Raw genomic sequence first — 10,886 nt, 5'->3', positions numbered from 1 at the left:
GTTATGAAGTAGCAACAAAAATAATTTTATGGTTGGGGGTCACCACAACATGAGGAACTGTATTAAAGGGTCGCGGCATTAGGAAGGTTGAGAACCACTGCCCTAAAGCCTATCTCTTTCCTAATTCTCTTTACACTCACCACTGACTGATGGCTGCTCATGTCAGCGGCCACTTTCAGGACCAGGGAAGTGCCCGGTTCACCATTCACACGCTCCCTCCTCCTCAATTAAGATCCCCGAAATCCCAGCCAGGAAGGAAGAAAGGGCAGGGAGCGATGAGGAGACAAGAGCCGGCCATGTCCGCATCCTGGGGAGGAGGCCCAGGACTGCATGTGCCGCCTTGTGAGATGATGGGGATGCAGAATGCAGCTAAGAGAGCCGCTCGTTCATTCTGGAAAAGGTCAAACTATGGAGACAGTACAGAGATCAGTGGCTGCAGGGCTCAGGGGGAGAGGGGAGGGGATGGGCAGTGGAACTCGGGGCCTTTGTTAGGGCGGCGAAACTATTCTGTGCCACACTGTCCTGGTGGACACGTGATATTGTGCGTTTGTCAGAACTCACAGGATGTGCAGCAGCAAGAGTGAACCTGAAGGTGAACTGGGGGCGTTAGTTAACGATCATGTGTCAATAAGCCGGTTGGAGAAAGATAAATATCACATGATCTCACTCATATGTGGGATATAATGATCAACATACTTTGATAGAATAGCTCAGGGGTCCTCAAACTATGGCCCGCAGGCCACATGCAAATACAAATATTGTATTTGTTCCCGTTTTGTTTTTTTTACTTCAAAATAAGATATGTGCAGTGTGCATAGGAATTTGTTCATAGTTTTTTTTTAAACTATAGTCCGGCCCTCCAACAATCTGAGGGACAGTGAACTGGCCCCCTGTTTAAAAACTTTGAGGACCCCTGGAATAGATCCAGAGACAAATGGTAGAGGAGGTGGGGGGGGTAGAGAGCAACCAAAGGACTTGTATGCCTGCATATTGGCATAATCAATGGACACAGACACTGGGGCGGTGGGGGCTTGCCTGGGGTGGGAATGGCTGGGGGGGGGGGGGTGGCAAGTGGGGTAAAAGGAGACATATTGTAAAACTTTAGACAATGAAGACAATGAAAGAAAGAAAGAAAGAAAGAAAGAAAGAAAGAAAGAAAGAAAGAAAGACATTTCATTTTCAAATTTGAAAAAAAAAAGTAATCATGTGTCAATACTGGTTCAGCAGCTGTAACGCAGGTACCTCACTAATGCAGGATGTTAATGAAGGGAACTGTGTGGGGAGAGAGGCAGGCTATAGGAACTCCCTGTGCTATCTGCTCAATTTTCTGTAACCCTAAAACTTCTCTAAAACGGAAAGTCTATTTATTTTTTAAGTAAAAAAAAGGAAAGCCATAGTACCATGAGGGGGGTGTGTCCAGGACATCAGAGAGGGCAATTAACACCTAGTGGTTCCTCTGTAAGTAGCTGAGCAGAGTGAGCGAGCTGGGAGACTGGAACTTAGAGGGACCCCGGCAGTGAGGCCAATCCCCACCCAGAGACTCGGGGGCCACACGTCCGGGGACAAGTCCTGCCCACACAGACCCCCCGGGCAGGGTTTCCCGTCTCCCACATTAGGGATATTTGGGGCGGGATCATTCTTTACGGTGGGCCCGTCCGGTCCGTTGCAGGATGGTGACCAGCATCCCTGGCACCAGGAGCATCTCTCAAGTGTGATCATCAAAAGTATCTTCAGCCCTGGCCAGGGGCTCTGTTGGAGCGTCGTCCCAAACACCAAAAGGTTGCAGGCTCGATTTTCGGTCAGGGCGAGTAAACAGGTTTCCGGTTCGGTCCCTGGTCAGGACGTGTGTGGGAGGCGATCGATGTTTTTCTCTCACAGATCTCTCTCTCTCTCTCTCTCTCTCTCTCTCTCTCTCTCTCTCTCTCTCTCTCTCCCTGTCTCTCAAATCAACAAAGAAACATATCCTCCGGTGAGGATTTTTTTTTAAAGAAATCTTCACACATCGCCAATGTCCCCTGGCAGGGTGGGGTGCAGAACGGCCCTGGTTGAGAGCCGCGGGCTAGGTCTGTCTCGTCTCTCGGTCCTACCCTGCCCTCCCTGTCTGCCCCGGTCGGGGCTGTCTCTTCTCAATGAGCTGATTCCTTTCCCTCTGGGTTCTCCTTCCCATTTCGGCCACCTCCGCCCTCCACATTCTCTCCCTCTTTTCATCCTTAACTCCTTTCCACGATCCCACCCGTTCCTCCCTTCCCCGAACTCCACACCCTGGGAGGTGGCCGGCGTCCCTCAACCCTGAATCTCTCTCTCCCTGTCCCAGTGCTGTCACCACTGGTTTCTGGCCAGGACACGGAGGAGAGAGACACAGTGTGCTGGTGACCTTGGAGCGGCAGCTCTTCTCGCGGCACCGGACTTTTCTCCCCCGTCCAGTGAACCGTCCGCATAAGATCATCAGCATCACATGACCTTAAAGCTAGGAAGTGGTGCCCTGCCTGCTGCCTGCCCCCTACCCCCACCCCATAGACTCAACTTGTACGAGGAGCTTTAGAAACGGGGGGCTTCTCTGAGTCTGGGGAAGATGCTGGGTTCCTAGGTGTCTCCTGCTCGGTGAAAGGAAAGGACGGTGGCTTACCTGGGGCTCCAGGCCCTGCACCTGCTTCTGCCTCACCCCGGCGGAAGGCCCTAGCATGGCATGGCCCTGCGGGTGAGGGCTGGACAGATGAGGCTGGGCTGCAAGGCGAGGAGCCTGCTGCCCTGAGCATGCCAGCTGGGCAGGGGCTTACCCGAGCCTCACCTGCATGATTTATGCCACCTCTGCTCCTGCCCTCTGCCTCCTCTCACTGTGGTCCTTACGGCCTCTGCTTCTGCTGCCAGGAGGCTGGGGCCCCTGGGGATCCTGCAAGGGAGAGGGCGACCTCGAGGGGACAGTGTCCTCTCTGTCCCTCCCCGCTGCCTGCTACGGGCGAGTCAATTAGCGGAGCGGCTCCGGGGTGAGCAGAGCCCAGTATGCAATTTTGGGATTTGGGGCCCTGGCTGCCGACTTCGGCAGGAGAGCAGCCCTGCCATTGCCCAGGGGGCTGAGGAGGTTGCCTGGCCTGGCCCTCTACCTTCATCCGTCCCCACCCAGGTCATTTGCACAGTTAAATGTCTTTTTAAATATTTTAAAAATCAACAACACACAAATATTTGTTTCTTCTTCTTAAGTAATTGAAACACCACCAGTAAGGCTAAAAGTTATGCAATGACCAGCCATGCGATGCTGCTAATAAATCTGATGGGCATCCTTCCGGACTTGTCTGTATGTGGCGTATGAACAGACACAAACCCCTACAATGAGTGCTGATGTGGAGTTTTGTTGTACTTTTGCTTTGTTTTTGAGGTAAAATTCATGTACCACAAAATGAACGCTTCAGTGGCATTTAGCACATTCACAGTGTTGGGCAACCATCACCTCTATCTGGTTCCGGAACATTTCCATCACCCCAAAAGGAGACCCTGTCCCCATTAGCAGTCACTCCCCATCCCCCACCCACAGCCCCTGGCAACCACTGACCTGCCTCTTATCTCTATGGACTTGCAAGTTCTGTTCTGAACTTTTCACATAAGCAGAATCATACAATATGGGTCTTTGGCGTCTGGCTTCTTTCACTCAGCAGCATGTGTTTGAGATTCATCCATCTCGTAGCATGTGTCTGTGCTTCCCTCCTTTTATGGCTGAGTGATATTCCACTGTGCAGAAGGACCACATCTTGTGTATCCACTCACCATGGTTGTTTCCACCTTTCCGTTATTGTTAATAGTATTGCTGTGAATATTTGTGTACAAGGATTTGTTTGAATTCTTTTCAATGATTTTTTTAATTGATTTTAAAGAGAGGAAGGGAGAGAGAGAGAGAGAGACAGAGAGACATTGATGTGAGAGAAACATTCATCAGTTGCCTCCCATACATGCCCCAACTGAGGATCAAACCCACAACCTTTTGGGGTACGGGCCGATGCTCCAACCAACTGAGCCACACAGGCCAGGGCTCTTTTCAGTCCTTTGGAGTGGAATTGCTGGGTCATATGGTAATTTTATGTTTAATTTTATGTTTCCATACGATGTATCTTAACACAAGTATGATTGTCCTCTACATACTTCTTTATAACTTGGTTTTCCCTCAGTTAGTTCATAGATTTCTCAGCCTGGGGCTGGATTGCCTCTGTGGTGGGTGCCGGTCTGTACATTGCAGGAAATTTAACAGCATCTGTAGCCTCCCCACCCCAGCCATGAAGAAAATGTATCCAGACATCGCCAAACGTCCTCACAGAGGCCAAATCACCCCTAGGTGAGAACCACTGCTACAGAACCACCTTACTTTTATAAAATTAGTTTAATATTCAATTTTATGGCCCTGACCGGTTTGGCTCAGTGGATAGAGCGTCGGCCTGCGGACTGAAGGGTCCCAGGTTCGATTCAGGTCAAGGGCATGTACCTTGGTTGCGGGCACATCCCCAGTGTGGGGTGTGCAGTAGACAGCTGACCGATGTTTCTCTCTCATCAATGTTTCTAACTCTCTAACCCTGTTCCTTCCTCTCTATAACAATCAATAAAATATATTTTAAAAATTATGAATATATGCAGTGCATATTTAACTGATAGACACCTCTGTTGCTTCCAATTTTCCACCGTTATTAGGAGGAATGCAATGCATATCCTTGTACGTCTTTGACTACACAAGGCACTATCTGATTCAAATAAAATTAAGTAATGAGATGATCAGGTCATAGGAAATATGATTCTTAAACTTAAGAAGAATTAAGCTCCCAAGTGGCTGTGCTAAGCCACACTCCCAGCAGCCGTGTGTCAGAGGCTATATTTCCCACACCCTCACTAACGCTGACAGTGTGAAACTTAACTTTCCAGTATGGTTGTCAAGTGGGCTTTCTTTGTCACTTTAAATTGCATTTCCCTAATTACGGGTGGGATTGAACATCTCCGTTGTTTGTAAGCCATATGGGTTTTCTCTTTTTGATATGTCTATTCAAAGCCTTTTCTCGTTTTCCTATTAGATTGTTTTGTTCTTATTAATTTGCAGGCATTTAAAAAAGATTTTAGAAGAGACCCTAAATACTAATTTTGTCTACCAATCTTTTCCTTTGCCTTCTGTTTCTTGTGCTTTAATAGTGTTGCTGTCAGAAACATTCTCCTTGGCCTGGCCCATGTGGCTCAGTGGTTGAGCATTGACCTATGAACCAGGAGGTCAGGATTCAATTTCCCGTCAGGGCACATGCCTGGGTTGTGGGGGCGTGTAGGAGCAGCCAATCAATGATTCTCTCTCATCATTGATGTTTCTATCCCCTCTCCCCCTCTCCCTTCCTCTCTGAAATATCCTATATAATAAAACCCTAATATGCAAATCGACTGAACAATGGAATGACCGGTTGCTATGATGCACACTGACCACCAGGGGGCAGACGCTCAATGCAGGAGTTGCCCCCTGGTAGTCAGTGCGCTCCCACAGGGGGAGCGCCACTCAGCCAGAAGCCAGGCTCACGGCTGGCGAGTGCAGCGGCAGTGGCGGGAGCCTCTCCCACCTCCAGCATCCCCTGAGGGATCCCAGACTGTGAGAGCGCACAGGCCGGGCTGAGGGACCCCACTCCCCAGTGCACGAATGTCATGCACTGGGCCTCTAGCATATATATAAAACCCTAATATGCAAATAGACTGAACGGCAGAACAACTGAACAACCGGTCGCTATGACATGCGCTGACCACCAGGGGGCGCACGCAGAACATTGCGGGCATGAGCAGCAGGCGGCAGAGCATGAAACATGGCAGGCATCGGCCGCAGCGGGATGATGGGGCAAGTGAGCGGGGGTGCCAGACCAAGGCGGGGAGCTGGTCGTTGTCATCGGGGCGAGCCTCTGGTGGTTACTGAAAATTCTTCGCTCCCATGCACTGCAGTCCTACCAGGCACTTGCACCTGCTGCCGGTGCCAGCCCGCTCGCACTAGCCCCAATTGCTCGGCGGCATCAGCAAGTGCAAGTGTCGGCTGCTGGCCCCAATCACCCCTTAGGGCTTCTCCACCTCCCCCTACTCCTGATGGGTGATCGGGGCCAGCAGCTGCCTCTCGCACCCACTGCCAGTGATGTCCCCACTCACGCCCACTGCTGGTGCCGGCCCTGCTCACACCCACAGCCGGCACCTGAGCTGCCACTCACACCCACTGCTGGCACCCGGTGCCAGTCCCGATCACTCGGCGCCGTCAACAGGTACGAGGGCTTCTCCACCTTCCCCTGTCCTGAGGGATGATTGGGGCAGCAGCCACCACTCGCACCCGCTGATGGCGCTTGCCACAATTGCTCTGTACTGTCAGTGGGTGCAAGCGGAGCTGGCACCGTCAGCATGTGGGAGCGGCAGTGGTGGGAGTGGAGCCGCAGCGGGAGGGGCTGGGCGGGAGCTCGGAAGATGGGCCAAGACCCGCCCCTGTGCACACCGCAGCCTCTCAGCCCACAGTTCCTTTCAAGGCACACAAATTTTGTGCACTGGGCCCCTAGTATATATATATAATAGAAACATTGCTCTTGGTTTCTTCTAATGCTTTTTTATAGTATAGGTTTAGGGGAGAAAAACCTACAGCATGTGGATCTGCTGGCTGTTTTTATAAAGTTTTATTGGAATGCAGTCATGCCCATAATTGTTTCATAATTGACATCATAATTGTTTTTGTGCTACAGTGGCAGAGTTGAGTAGTTGTGACAGAGATATGAGGCCTACAACATCAAAAATACTTACCATTTATCCATTTAAAGAAAGTTTGCCAAGCTCTTAAACTTTAACCTACCAAAAAATATTGTGCAGGCATTTCAGGTTGAGTTTTAACTTTCTTTAAGATTTTTTTAAAGAGTAGTTTTAGGTTCACAGCAAAATTGAGAGCAAAGTGCAGAAATTTATACCTTCCCCCCCCACCACCACCATATGCACAGTCTCTCTCTTTATCACCACGCGCCCCCCAGTGATACATTTGTTACAGTTGAACCTACATTGACACATCATCATCACCCAAAGTCCATAGTTCACATTATGAGTCACTCCTGGTGTTGTGCATTCAATGGGTTTTGACAAATATATAATGAGATGTGTCTATCATAGTTTTATAGAGTATTTTCGCTGCCCTAAAAATCCTCCCTCTCCCCTAACCCCTGGCAACCATTGATCTTTTTATTGTCTCCATAGTTCTGCCTTTTCTAGATTGCCATATAGTTGAATTTGTTGAAAGTGTTACCTCAAAAGTAAAAATAGGTAGTTTCTTGTACCAATGATTACCTTCAATGAGTTTGGGCTTTCTTTGTTATGTTTTCTCTAAGCCCTCTCTTTAAAATAAATGGCATATCTCTGCTTGGCACAAAGGCAGGCATTTATCCTCAGAAGCACCACACGATCTCTGTGTTTTCAATGCTGGCGTTTTCTTCTGCCCCAAATCCTGCTGCTTCTCATGAATTGACAAAAACCTCAAATTCTGGGGGATTCTCTCAGTGCCTTGTGGTTCCATTTTTTTTTTTTTTTAAAAAGAGTTGAAAACATTTAAAAATCAGCTCAACAAAAACGTTGCTTACTCATTGGAAAATGAAAGACAGTTAAGGGCGATCAAGCATATTTCATTTAAAATAGATCTTTAGTTTCTTGAACTTGTGGTGTCTGTCTTTTATGAGCCACAGAAGTCTGATTTATCTAGTGCTTACTACGCACTGAGTCTTTGCTAAGTGGTTTACATTGCATTTGGTGTCATTCTCACGGTCACCATTACCAGCTCCACTGAACGACTGAGAGAACAATGTCACTGAGACGTGAAATTAACTGACTTGCAACAACAGGGTAGAAGGAAAGATTCGATGGCCCCCACTTTGTGAAGAAGAAAACTTCCACTCAGAGAAAGTGAGGAGAGATAAGAGACAGCCTATGGGCAGACGCAGGAAGAATTTGAACCCAAGTCCCTTAGAATTTCAAGCCAGTGCCCCCAAACCATCATGAAATTCCAGCCTTTTTAGCGCTTGCCTCAGCACGGGCAATCTCTCGGACCCAGTCTCCCCAGTCCTTAGGCTACAACCGAGTACCAGCAATGCCATCACTTACTCAGTAACTTCCTTTCATCTGAATGTCTTTAAACCCATCAAGTTTTTCATTACAAGTGAATAGATCACTGCCATCCATAGAAAACCAAAACCACTTGGTAAGTGTGCCAGCCAGAGCATGTGTTTCATTTTCCCACCTGAACCCCAACCGTTACAGAAGAGTAAGAAGAGAGGAGAGAAGGTTGTTTAGATGCCAGCCTGCTGAAAGCTCTGAGCCCAGCACCCCCCTTCTCATGTCCTGAAGGAATGTGATGTGAAAAGTGTTAAAGTCATAGAGCACTAAACCACAATGTTCTCAGAGTGTAATTAGAAGGGCGGAAAGAACTAAAAAGGGAATAACTTTTGTGAGTTGTTTGATGTATCCACCCTGAATGTGCCCTGAAAAGGTTTCAACTAATATCCAACAAGAGATCCTTAACACCCAACGGGAAAAGGACAGTCTCTTCAACAAGTGGTGCTGGGAACACGGGATAAAAACAAGTGCAATTGGACCCGTAGCTCACACCACTCACCAAAACTAACTCAAAATGGATCGAAGATTTAAATATAAATCATAGATACCATAACGCTCCTAGAAGAAAATGTAGGGAAGAAGCTTCTTGATATTGGTCTGGACAGTAATTTTTTGGGAATGATCCTAAAGGCACAAACAACGAAAACAAAAATCAATGAATGGAACTACATCAAATTCAAAAGCTTCTGCACAACAAAAGAAACAATTAACAAAATTAAAAGACAACCTACAGAATGGAAGAAAATTATTGCAAACCATATATTGGGTAAAGGGTTACTATCCAAAATATACAAAGAACTTAGACAACTTAATAAAAAAAAGGAAACAATTTGATTAAAAATTGGCCCCCCCAAAATCGGCAAAACTAAATAGAAAGTTTTCCAAAGAGGACATCAAAATGGCCAACAGGCACATGAAACAATGCTCAACATCACTAATCATTAGGGAAATGCAAATCAAAACCACAGTGAGATATCCCCTTACACCTGTTTGAATTACTATCATGGAGAGAGAAAAGAAAACAGGTGTTGCCAAGCATCTGGTAAAAAGAGAATCCTTATCTACTGTTGGTGGGAATATAAATTGGTATAACCACTAAGGAAAATAGTATGGAGTTTCCTCAAAAAATGATAAATAGATCTACCATACAATCCAATCATTCCATTTCTGGATATATACCCAAAGGAAATGAAAACAGGGTTTAGAAGAGATATATGTGCTCCTAGGTTTATTGTAGCATTATTCACAATAGGCAAGCATGGAAACAATCTAAATGCCCATCAGTGAATAAATGAATAAAAAAATGAAGTTATATATATGTATATTAGAGGCCCGGTGCACAAAAATTTGTGCACTTGGGGGTAGGGTGTCCCTCAGCCCGGGCTGTGCCCTCTCGCAGTCTGGAACCCCTCGGGGGTGACCACTTGCTGGCTTAGGCCTGCTCCCCCGGGGATTGGGCCTAAGATGGCAATCAGACATCCCTCTGGCAGCCCGGCAGCCCTCAGGGGATGCCCACTTGCCAGCAGGGAGCAGACCTAAGCTGCAGTTGGACATCCTTAGCGCTGCTGAGGAGGCAGGAGAGGCTCCCACCACCACTGCTGTGCTGGCAGCCATCAGCCTGGCTTGTGGCTGAGCAGAGCTCCTCCCATGTGAGAGCGCCCTGACCACAAGAGGGCAGCTCCTGCATTGAGCGTCTGCCCCCTGGTGGTCAGTGTGTGTCATAGTGACAAGTAATTCCCAGTCTTTCTGCTGTTAGGGTCAGTTTGCATAGTACCCTTTTACTATATAGGATAGAGGCCTCGTGCACAGGTGGGGGCCGGCTGGTTTGCCTTGAAGGGTGTCCCTGATCAGGGTGGGGGTCCCACTTGGGTGCCTGGCCAGCCTGGGTGACGGGCTGATGGCTGTTTGCAGCTGATCAGACCCCCTTCAGGGTGGGGGTCCCCACTGGGGTGCCTGGCCAGTCTGGGTGAGGGGCTGAGGGCCATTTTCAGGCTGGAGGGCAACTGAAGCTTCCAGCCTCTTTTTTTTTTCTTCTGGGATTTATTTACCTTCTATAGCTGTCACTGGATCTGAGAGCCAGCTCCAGCTCTGAGGCCTGGCTCCAGCTCTGAGGCCATGGCTGGCTGAAAGCAGGTATCTGGGGTTTGTTTAGCTTCTATAATTGGAACATTGTTGCTTCCGGAGCTCAGAGCTGGGCCGCGGCAGGCGGGGAACCTTGGCTTCCTCCATCACTGGAGCAAGCAAGCCTCATGTTCGCTTCAGCTGCGTGGCTGCTGGCCGCCATCTTTGTTGGCAGTTAATTTGCATATCCTGCTGATTAGCCAATGGGAAGTGTAGCGGAGGTATGTTTAATTACCATGTTTGTCTATTATTAGATAGGATATATTAGAGGCCCAGTGCACAAATTCATGCACCAATGGGGTCCCTCAGCCTGGCCTGCAGGATCAGGCCGAAACTGGCTCTCCAACATCCCCTGAGGGGTCCTGGATTGTGAGAGGGTGCAGGCCAAGCCAAGAGACCCTACTAGTGCACCACTGGGGCCAGGGAGGGAGGTGGGAGGTTGGCCAGCGGGGAGGGGCCGAGGAGGGCTCCAGGGCGTGTCCAGCCTGTCTCGCTCAGTCCCAATCAGCCAGACCCCACAGCAAGCTAACCTATTGGTCAGAACATCTGCCCCCTGATGGTCAGTGCACATCATAGCGAGCGGATGAGTGGCCTTAGCTTTGATTGGTTAAATGGATGACTAGACACTTAGCATATTAGGCTTT

Source organism: Myotis lucifugus, unplaced genomic scaffold (assembly GCF_000147115.1).
Source record: "Myotis lucifugus unplaced genomic scaffold, Myoluc2.0 scaffold_280, whole genome shotgun sequence".
Lineage (NCBI taxonomy): Eukaryota > Metazoa > Chordata > Mammalia > Chiroptera > Vespertilionidae > Myotis > Myotis lucifugus.
Note: the sequence above shows the minus strand (reverse complement) of the source record.